The sequence below is a fragment of the Apteryx rowi genome, unplaced genomic scaffold (genome assembly GCF_003343035.1).
Source record: "Apteryx rowi isolate R43461 unplaced genomic scaffold, aptRow1 scaffold_265, whole genome shotgun sequence".
NCBI classification, from domain to species: Eukaryota; Metazoa; Chordata; class Aves; order Apterygiformes; family Apterygidae; genus Apteryx; species Apteryx rowi.
Window position 1 is genome coordinate 609,952 of NW_020449030.1, and position 11,876 is coordinate 621,827.

An 11,876-nucleotide genomic window follows, 5' to 3' on the forward strand; every position below is an offset into this window, starting at 1 on the left:
CTTGCAAACCAATGGTTCATATAGACTCCCAAAAGATTCTCCCCTCCCCTCTTTTTTTTTTAATCACTTTAATTTACTATCTATAGGGACATTTATTTGGATAATATTGCCTTGGAAATTTCCTCCTGAAATGTAATTTTGATACATCAGAGGTGTTTCACTGTTTATTTGAAAAATCCTCAAAGTCCACAGGCCACTACTATCTCCGTGAAAGACTGGAGTATAACTCTGAAAGGATGGAAGTTATGTTGGTTGACTAAATAATATGGAAAGTAGTCAAATGCAAAAGCAAGCCAGTGTGGAAATCCATCACAAGAGAAACAAAGCCAGAATAAAATGTGAATATTCAAATGCTTAGAAGACATTAAAGGTTATAACAGGGAGGCTGAAAACTAAGTGGAATGATCTGGTCCATGAGAAAAGAGGAAAGATTTCCAAAAAGACTTCTGGAAAATGGTAAGTGTAGAGGCAGAGTAATGGAGTAACTGAAGAAACAAGTTCAGAAGCCTTGACAGCTGCCAGTGAGCACTGAAATCAATAACTGACAAGCTCCACAGCAAATAAACTTTTCAAGCCGTGTATCCATTTTCTGTGTCCTAGCCCACAGCAGTAAGTCTAAATGTGACAGGTGTTTTTTACATAAGCACTATTTGGAAAGGAAAGGGGAGAGAGCAGATAGCTTTCCCACAAGAAAACAACCATAGCAGAGATTCTGACTGTTGTCCTACAGCTTACTGCATACAACTCTTTTCTCGGAGAATACTACTTTCATCAGCTTGAACAATTCCTTGACCAGCAGAAGCTGTTGTTAGTTCCTAGTGCCATGAGAAAAGCTTTAACCCCCTTTTTGGTTACTGTTATTAAAAAAAATTGAGACCAATCACTGGGAACTGGTTGAGCTGGTATGACAGAATTAAATGTTGGAGAGCATCACCTGATTTTTAGAAACTGTAAAAAAATTGCAATTAAATGTCACAAATCTTTCTCACTCCTTTCCTCTGCCCTGAGTAAACATCATTGTTCTTATTGAAAGTTCGTGAGAAATACAGGTATACAAGGCAATTCATTGTTTTTTTCATACAGCCCGGGCTTTTCTGGATGGAGTTGCAAAAACTCTGATGGAAGGATGCTGTTATGTATCAGAACACTAAATACATATTTAGTGCTGCTGCTTTTATTGCCAAATTCCCTTGTTAGGAATCTGACAAACAGCGCTTGGATTCGTTGTTCATTCTGTGAAACCAGCAGAGTTTCCTTAATGTGTGGAATTAAAAACCCACAAACCTAATCTGTCACCAGTTGTCATATTGGGATTTTTATAGGTTCAGTCATTCTAGTGTGCCTTATTCTTTTCCTTTTCAATTGTAACCTAAAAATTTCAGCTGTAGTCCAGGACCATCTCATTACACTACACAAATTTAGAACAAAAAGACTCTTCTCCCAGTAGATGATGGCATCATACAAGAAATAATAGGCATAGTTCTATAAATATCTTGCATCTGCATAACCAAGTGGATCTGCCAAAAGAGACAATCACATACTTTCCCTGCTTCCAGCTATTTGTTCCTGTGCCTATGTTACCTTGTCCCTTTGGCTGGCACAAACATTTGAATGGCTGCACAGTGAGCTGAATCGGGTAGCTAGTTTAGTTGAAAGCTAACCTAGCAGGAAGAAAATGATGGAAGTTCAGCACTCAGTTCTGTTTATTGTGTGGGTAACAAAATGAAATTAATCATAAAGGTGCAACTACACTTATTCCTGACATGTTTCATGAACTTGTTCTTAAAGATCCTGAGATGGAGCTATTCATACTTTCAAAGGAGAACTATTCAATTTGTTAATTATTTTGCTGTTAGTAGTTTTTCTGAATGTCTGATCTAAATTTTTCATACAATACTAACTTTTTTATTCTTGTCCTATTTACTGTGAACATGGAGAACTAATGATTCTTTTTTTCTCTTGTATTTAAAGACTTGTATCTGCCCTCCACTGTCTCTTCCCAACTCTAAACAGTCCCAGTTTGTTCACCTCTTCCTTTTTGCCTATTACTCCAGATGGTTCTCCTCTGAACTCCTATTTTCTTGGAAAAAAAATCCACAGCTGTACATGATACCAGCTGAGACCATACCAGTGCTGAGTAAAAGGTCAATAGCAACATCAGAGAGCAAATCAGGAAACCTCATTCAGTTTAATCGCTAGACAGTAATTCTTCCCTTCCTTTGTGAATTCCACGTGTCTAGACTATAAATGATTATCTATTACTTTCTTCTTCCTTGAATCTCTGATGGGATTGCTAGCATTTTTCAATTGCCTGATATATCATACTTTGTATTTAAAATCAAACTTAATTTATAAAACTTAAGCGTTTGTGTTGGAGAAATCCCAGCTTAAAAATGAGGACCCCCACCCTGCCTATTTAAAATCATGTAAAAATATGATACTGTGAATGTTCATTTCAAAGGGAAGTAGCAGATAGCTTAAAAGGCATTGTCATTTTGTTTGTAATATCAGTGTACAGCACAGGAACCAGCCAGGGGGGAAAAAAAAGAGTTTCACAGTCTGTTTTTGTTATTACCTCTGTTTTGTACCCATTTGTTTTCCATTACGCTCTAAAATGGTGTTAATGCAGCATAAAATGCTGTTATGAAATACAATGTCTGTGATTCTAGAAACAAAATTATAAACTAAACACCCCCTGTATACCTGCTCTAAATTCAGTTATATAAAAGCAAATAATAATTTGAAGCTGGTGTCGAGGGTATTTCTCATAACCAATCTCATATTCTGCTTTTTGTTGTCAAAAACAAATGTGCAAAGGTAAAAGACTGAGTAATCTCACTGGTCATTTTTTTCCTCTATTTGTCTACTTGTCAAAATAGCCTTTTAAGAATAACTATTGCAAGAGTTAGGATTGAAATGGAAAACTTACTGTCCTTAGATATAAAGATGCTTGAATAGGTTATTATTAGCTTTTTTGCTTGAATTTTCTAAGGATTCCTTGATAACTATGTGAAGGCTTTCTGTTGATTGCCAGAAAATTTAACTTTCTCATATTCAAACAACTAATTGGAATTACAGAACCTGAGCCAGGCATAGCTCAAGTGCAGTGATTTGAAATATCCAGCATCAGGCTGTCCCCTCTGTTTCAGAGAGAAGCATCACTCAGGGAAATCTGTGTGATAGAGAGAAATTCTGTCATCAATACTCAAGTTTGGAATTTGTAGTCACTAATCTGTTCCAGAACTTTTTTTTTTTAAAGCTGGCATAAATGACTGAACAATACCATTCCCTGCTCTATCTAAGCATTATTTTACCCAAGAGACCCCAAAATACAAGAACAAAAGTCTATTCTGAGAGCTTGTGCAGTGCACTTCAGGAAGTAAGAATTCAGGTCTCCATATATTCCCTATCAAATTGTTTCAAGAAACTTATTTCAAAGCCTTAACTTGAGACACCTGTATTCATTACAGTATAGGCATAGTTTGCAAAGATCTTTGAAATACCAAGACAATATTCACAGGAAGACAGCCCTGGGAAATGGATCATTAAATTCCTGAACTGAAGAGACAGGGATCTCGTAATAGTCAGGGAAACCCTGGACACAGTGTGAACAGTGAGCCCACCAGTTGTACGAGTGCAAAGGTGCTCAGTGGTGCATGAATGACATGAGAATTGAGTTCACCGTGATTTTGATGTTAAATCCGCTGTGTGTGGATGGTGAACATGGTGCACTGGATTTGCTAACTGCCTCTTATCTCTGCAGTTAAGTAGCCAGTCACCCATCTAACTTCAAAATTTGAAAATAGCAACAGAAACAAAGCAGCAATATCTGATTCAGGAAAAATGATAACGGGCACCTAGTTATGGTTCCTGAAGAAAATCTCCTTAGTAGCAAATCTGAAAGCTCTTACAAAAAAACAAAATAAAAACAAAAACAGARCCAAAAAACAAACAAACAAAAAACACAAAAAAACCCACAATCTAATTAATGATTCTTTTGCAGCTGAGGCTCAAAATCAGTACTCAATTTGATTGTTAAGGATAAGTGAGCTGCATTTTCACAGTTGCCCAAAGTCTTTGGAAGTCCTCTCCTGGTTTCCCTCCTCTCTTTTATTTGGTTTCAGAGTGATTATTTTTTTTTATCTTTATTTTTTTTATTGGTGCCTGGCTTGTTACCATTTTCTCTGGACACCCCTGACAATTTCAGGTGGCTCTGTACTTGGTTTCCTTCTTTCCCTTTGCAGCAAATCTCTGGGTCATCTTTCTCACAAACATGAATTCAGCTTTCATCTCTGCGATGATACCTCACTTTTTCCATTGCCCCACTCTCTACTTTATCACTGGAAACTATGACACTGACCTGTCACGCATTCCTCAAACATCCATAAAATTTTGATGTTATCCTACGAATCCAGTAAGGAAAATCAAGATGACAAAACAATGCAAGAATTCATATTAGTACAACCCTGGAGTACTACCATCACTTATAAAATAGTATCGTCTCGGTCTTCCTTTCTTCTTTTCCATCTTTCTGTATGTACATCTGTTGTCTCTGGTAGACCCTAAATATCTTTTTTGTGTATGTGTGTTCATGTACAGCACATCTCTGATATAGAGTGATTGCCCATTCTGTGTAGGGCGTGTCATGTGCTTGCACAGCCTGCAACATCAGTTTTTGATTCTGATCCGCAGCAAGAAGGGTTTCATTTAACACTGAAGCTATTATTTTCAGAAAGCCTTAGTCACTAAGGGATGTTTGTGTGGCTGCCTGGTGAATGGATTCATTTATTTTTCAGATCAGTTCACAGTGCAGGAATGAATGGAAATACCTCATATCACTACTGCTTCTAAACATTTTGAAATGTCAAACTACAGCCTGGGCCTGTTAGAACAAATAATAAATAATGTATCTGCTTTGCCCAAAGTAGCACACTGCATACAATTTTGATGACCTGTCCAGTACTTGATAATACAGAAGAAGGCAGACATTGAGAATATTTGGTAACATTGGTAAATATAGAAAAATCCAACTTGGTTATGTATTTTTCTTCTGGATCATCTTCAAGAAACAATGGTTGGAAATTGATTTTTCCAACTTATAAAATGACTAAAACAATTTGAGATGATTTCAATATCTTCTTTCAAGAGAAGTGCAATTTTAGTTTCACCCTTTGTAGTTTTGTATTTATTCATTTTAAACAATGAAAGCATTAACTGTATAGTATAATAGAATATTCTGTCCTGTTGACGGAGAATCATTAATGTAATTCAGATAACTAATCTAGATGCATCTGAATATAACACATCTAATTAATATATCAGGACAAATATTTACTGCATTCTTCTCCATTCATGAAAATATATGCATAAAGTATAGCTGTTCTGGTTATTTTGGTTTTTAGAGGGATTAGTCACTCTTCTTGTGGCATATGTTGTTGCAATAGAAATACTCAGTATGTCTGTGTGTATGTCTTTGATAAATTGTTCTATTCTTCTCAGAGACTGATAGAGCAACTGTTCCTATCCTTTTTTATAAAAAGCAAAATATAAAAAAGACCTCTCTTTTTCTGAGACAAATTTAGTGGGCAAAAGAAAAATGGAAAATTCGAGTGGGAGAGACAACTTTTCATTCAACATATCAGCGTTGTGTACCCAAGAGAGGTATGGCCTTACCTAAGTTTGAAATGGACTGAGGTATTTAACTTCTAATATAGATCTAGTACCCTGCTCAATTTGTTTTCTGATCCAAGTCTGAGTAGGAGCAGAAAGTGTTAAAAATCATGAATAAAATCTTGGCCTCATTTAGGTCAAAGGCACTGAATTCAATGAAGCAAAGATTTGCCCAGAATAGGGAATGTTCTGTCAAAGGGCAGCACAATGATGTTGCTAAACAGATGACAAAGGATCAGCCTCCACCAAGACTGGCATTAAGAATTTAAGAACTGAAGTGAAGGAATGAACATTTTATATAGTAGAGTTACCTCAAATAGTGGACTTCAGTTTAGATCAAGATCCCATTTTGTCAAGATCTCAGTAAGGTTTTAGACATGTGAGGTTGGACTCAATTCATGGATTAAGACACAGGTCTGGGAGTCTACCTGAAAGTGGTCCTAGAAATCTTGTGCACCTGGAAATCTAGTCACTACAGTCAAGAGTACGAGTAACTATTTCTCTGTATTTGGCCACATGGCTGTCATTATTCTTTCTAAAATACACTCCTGACTGTTAATTGCTCCAGCATGGTGAGATGCACACTTAATGTTGAGTGAATTGAGAATGTTTCTGTATTTTTCTGCTATAATATCAGGCTGAATCTCTTAGGTCAGAAGGATGGTGGAGGGCAGGGGGGGAAAGAGGGGTGGGTGGGAACTGGGCTAGCTTTGAAATCAGTGCCCTGATAGAAATATTAAACTTCCTGCCCATATTTCTGTATACCTGGCTTAACAGTGAAATATACCAGTATGTATGATTTTTTTTTAATCTTTCATCTGAAAAGCAAGTTATTGAGACTCCAAGCAGAGAGAGAAAGTTTTTAATTAACCTCCCTGGCTAGACATGCAGTATCTGGGCAGCTGTAACTCACGGCATTTGAAACAAGTTACATTTTGCAGAAGGTTAAGGCAACACTCCCATGTGGTAAAGTATTGAAACAGCATATTGCTTTCCTTTTAATCTTTCCATCCTGTTTTATGATGTGGATGCTTTGTTTCCCAGGAGATAACCAATACCACAGATTTTCAACTGTGAGAGTGTAGGTGCCCCTTGCTACTTCTGTTTGATTGTAACGCTAACAGCATTGCTACGGGGGCTAGCAATAATTGTTGAGTTCACTGCTTCATCTTTATTTCTTTTCTGTGCGTTCCCTCACCTAACTGTTAACATCTGATAGTCTGAGCAAGGTCCTAATGCTGGGAAGTGTGAGTCCTCTCTAGCCTCATCGACTTCTGTGGGAGCAGAAGGAATTTACTGTCTCTCCCAGATAACGCTGCTAAACTATCATGAAAGAGGGCAGTGCTTCACTTGGAGTGCTGAAGCAGGGTTCAGACCCTCCCCTCTTAGAAACAGGGTAAAGYGGAGATTGTAGCCTTCAAAGTATTTCATTCTCCTGGGAAATTTCAGTGCCTCTATCATTACAAAAAAAGTTCCTCCAGTGTTCTGCTCTCCCAACTGCATTCTTTAAAACAGTCGTCAAAAACAATGACTTTGGGCTCAAGAAATTCATAAGGAAGCAGCATCACAGCATCTGAGACAGATTTTGGTACTTGACAAATAAAAAAGTGCAGCAACCTGACAGAGAAAAAATAAATGCTAAGAATGATAAAATGTCATCTTCTGGTCCACTGCATGCTACAGGACTTGAACATGGTTTCTGGTTATGTAGCACTGACATTTGTCAAACTGTTAATTTTGTCCAAGCTCACTGAGATCTATGCAGTATAACAGGGCCTATTTGACAGATTCAGAGTTCAAGATTTTAATTTCGAAACATAGCTACTAGAGARCACTTTAAAGAACAGTTTCAAAGATTATCATAGACACAATTGCTTTTTTCTATTTTTTTTCTTTAAAAAGTGAAACAAAGAGGTGGTTATAAATACAAGCTAAAATCTTCAATTTCTCTTAGCATCTCAAATGCACAAATGAACTTAAAGCATACATAAATGATTACATTCAACATTTTATCTCCAGAGCATCTGTTTTTTGAGGGAAGTTGGAGAAATCTTAGGTAATCGCTTGCATTGTTGGTCTATTTTTTTCATATTTTCAAATGAGAAGGAATCTTCCATCAAGTCTGTGATTCAAATGAAATCACCCATATTGTAATGTCTTCTTACATTATACTGAAAGATCACAGTGCTTTGGAGAGTGTAGTGTTTTACTGTGTATGTGTGTATGTTTAAAAAATATATATATATTTATAAAATTAATATCACATTTTTAATTATACATTTGTAAATTCACTGAACTTGGCTGGGACATGCTGTGTCTTTTGCTGGCACTATGACTTTGGCCTGTAATTAGGTTTCAGCTATATCTGCTTTCCCTTGGCCCTGACTGAAGAGGATTGAGATTTGTTGATAGTGTGCCTTTCCTCTAGGGAGCGGAATGACTATTTCTAGAAACCTTTCCTAAAGTGGATAAATTCTGTTCGGTTACTTAAATAATTAAAAATGAATTAAACTCAAAAGAGCTCTGTATGCAATTCATAATATTTCAGAGACCACTTATTAAAAGAGAAAGGGCACAGTGAATTACAATCAATAAATAGAAAAGTAACCATGTTCAGAAACACAGATGTTATACTTCAGTTGTACAAGAAGACAAAATACAAGGAATGAAATAGCCTATCTTGTTAGTAACTCACTTCTCTTGACATGCCTGGAGACCAGATCATGAGGTTTTCTTCAGTCATTTCCATGAGTGCTGAGCCCTCAGCAGCTGCTCTTCAATTTATCAATCAGTGTGAAATTTGTCTCATTAAGGAACTGGGAGAAGGTTTTCTACTTAGCGAACTAGGTGTTACGGAGCTTAGTTTTCTCTCGTAGTTTCTTTTAGTGTTCTGACCCCAAACCAGTATTTCCAAAGGCATTTCATCCTGTGTAAGTTCAAACAGACTAACCATGTCCTTGGGCAGCCAACCTGATTGGTGTAACTTTTYGGCTGCATGCTGCAGGGAGGACTCTGCACACATGTGCACGTTGTAGGGGCAGCAGTGAGAAGGTGGCATCCCAGCCCAGCTGGCTGGCCATCACTTCCTGCACGGCTCTACTCCAAGGCTGGAAAATCCTGGCTTAGGTCTAATACTTCTCTTGGCTCATTATTATTTTGCTGTGCTTCTCTAGTTACCGCTTCTGATAGCCTGAAAACTGCTCGCGTGCCTGCACAACCTTGAGTCATAAGCCAGAGGGTATGATCCAGGTCTTCATGTGCCAAGATGAGAAAAAGCAATTTTCAAGATGACTCTATAAGTGGAGAAGGTCTCGCTAATCATTACAGCTTCTTTGGTGCTGGCATYAGGAGGAAAAAAAAAATCTTTCATAAGTGACAGGGTTTTTAAGAGAGGTGTTGAGTAGTATGCTGTCTGGGAAATACTGTATTTTAGAAGCAATACAGAAATGTTTAAATGTAGGGAAAAAAAAAGTTTGCATGAATTAGTCACAGCTGAAATACTCGGAAGCAGAGCAGAGAGGAAAATATGATTTGTTTATGTATAGTAGTAATAGTATGTTGCCAAGACTATGTAGGAACAGTCCTTTTTTTCTGGTTCAGCCTTTCCTGTGATATTGATCAGATTTTCAGAACAACTCAAGGTTAGGTTTTGAAGTGTTCAATACCTGTGGTCAAGACCTCATTTTCAAAAGATTCCAGTTTACATTTAGGTATCAAAATAAGCATCCTTTCTTCTTGTTATAATGATTACAGTCTAGTCATGTGCTTGCAGTTATGATGATGTCTTGGCATTCCATGACCTGAAAAGGCAGCATATAATCAGTAATAGTTTTGCCTGCCTTAACAACTCATGTCACACTTCGTTGTAGTGAAAGTCTCTTCCTGAATGTGTGGGGGTTTTGAGAATATAATTTAATTWACTTCTTACAACTTAACGTTTTAATCCTTTTGTTTTTACTGTTTATTTTTCCCTTTGAAGACATACACAAATTCTCATTATCATAAGACTAATTCACTATATTCTTATTACCAATGACTGCTGGATGTGCATGACTGATACACAGAGAACAGATTGCATATTTGCCAAGGCATTAAAGCTGAGCAGCCTGTACTGCACTTAATATTGTTCCTTACCAGTGAGTTAATAATGTCTGTTATGAAACACAAGGCAATCTTTTGTTCAGTACTGACACTGATAAATACGTTTTTCAGTTGTTTTGGTCATTTCCTCATTTGGTCTCTACTCCTTGGGGAAGAAACATTTAAAATTATCACCAGCCTTTCCTTCTGATGTTATTGGCTCAGTGTTTGTTTGCCACCACCATTTGGTCAGGATGAAACTATTCGGAAAAATAAGCTTCCTCAAAACGCAAAATGCTGCCAGCTTTAAAGAGAAATGACACGCAGTGGATGTTTGCTTTTCAGTGTTTGCATTTCCAGGGTCTTTTAGAAAGGACTATCTTTCTATTGTCATTCATATAACTGACATATTTGCTGGATGTGAACCACAGTGTTATCAAACATGTCTAATGCAGCCACTGAAATTCCAAAAACCAATGAATTGAGAGCCTGATTCTGCTTGGTAATGGAATATTTTCAAAGCCCTCTGATAGCAAAGAGAGGTAAAGTTTATAACTTTTTTTTGGCAGGGGCATTCAGCACTGTAGGTTCCTCCAATGTTATGATTTTAACATGGGCACGTGATCTTGGCTGTCCACTCAAGGTTTCCAGTTTTCGTCATTATTTTCCATTAATTGCCTATTTACTGCACGAAATAGTTGTAGATATCTCCAAACAGGTAATTTTAAATAAAACCTTCCTCCTGCTATTCAAACAGAATATACCCACAGGCACATTTCTGAAACAAGAACCATAGAGCAAGTGAAATTTCTGTTTCTTCCATTATTAAAGTTAGCAATTGGCACCTTTTAAAAAACAAATAATAAATAATGTTGATCACAGTTGTTCTGGACTTTCATAAAGAAATTCCTCTTAGGTATAAATTAGTAATCTCAGGCTATATCTTGATACTTTCTCTTTGAAGAAGTATTTTACCTCCTTTTGCAGTGAGTTATTATATAGTGTGCCAAAAATGGAAAATAGAAAGGACCAAGGCACAGTGACGCCAGAATTTTATCATGAGTCATATGTTATTTGATAGCCTTCTTTAAGTCTTAGTCCCTGGAGGCACATGTAAGAAGCTTAGTTTTGTTTCTTAAAAAAAATATATATATATATATATATATGCATATATTATATATAATATATGTGTGTGTGTGTGTGTGTGTGCATGTGTCTGTGTATTTTTTTCCTTATTGCTGGAAAAAAGCTGGAAAATGTGAGGTCTACAAGCTCAAAAAATATAAGGATATTTATATATAGAAATTGATCACTCTACATTTTTACATCATGTTCAAGAGTTTTAGGGGCCTGACTTTCATTGTTTTGAGCAGAAAATCCATAGTAAATTGTGTAAGAATTATATGGGATAACCTTTCTCATTTTTATTTTCTCTAGAAACTTCAGGTGAACTTGTTTTGAACTAATTAGGCTTTTAACAAATAAGCATTAAAAAAGGGAACTTACTGATGAGCTTGAAGAGCAATATGAAGAATCCTGACTTATTTATTTTAAGAAGTAAAAGCTGACTTTTTTGCTGTCAAAATTATTGCTGAATGAATATATTCCATAGACAGGTCAAGATACTTTTTTGCTTTGCTGTGTTGTCTGCACTGGTTGAAGATTACAGTCTTTGAGGTACCAAAAAACTTCCTTGCTGCCCTGTGATCCTCCTCCATTTTACCTCAGATTTCCTCTGATCTGATTGATTACTGCTGTGTCAAAAAAAGGACACAGCCTTAGCCACAAATGTTTCTTCATACAGGAAGTAATCCACCTGCCCTCCAAGGTGCAAATGTATCCAAATTCCTTTAGAGTTCCCCAAAATCTCAGCTTTGATAAATACTGCATAGTCCATAGTCCTCAAAGTATAATCTGTAGCCAAAAGACTATAGTAGCTGGTCAACAGTAAGTCTGGGGGAGCATGTTTAATGGAAAAAGGGTTTTCAGTAAAACCTTGCTAAGAAAAGTGCGTAGGGTACTGCAAGATATTATGAAGGTCAGTTTTTCCAAAATATTTAAGAATCCCTGCTGCTCTTAATGATGAGCTTAAACTGCATTTTCTTAGTGATTTATGTGCCAAATTT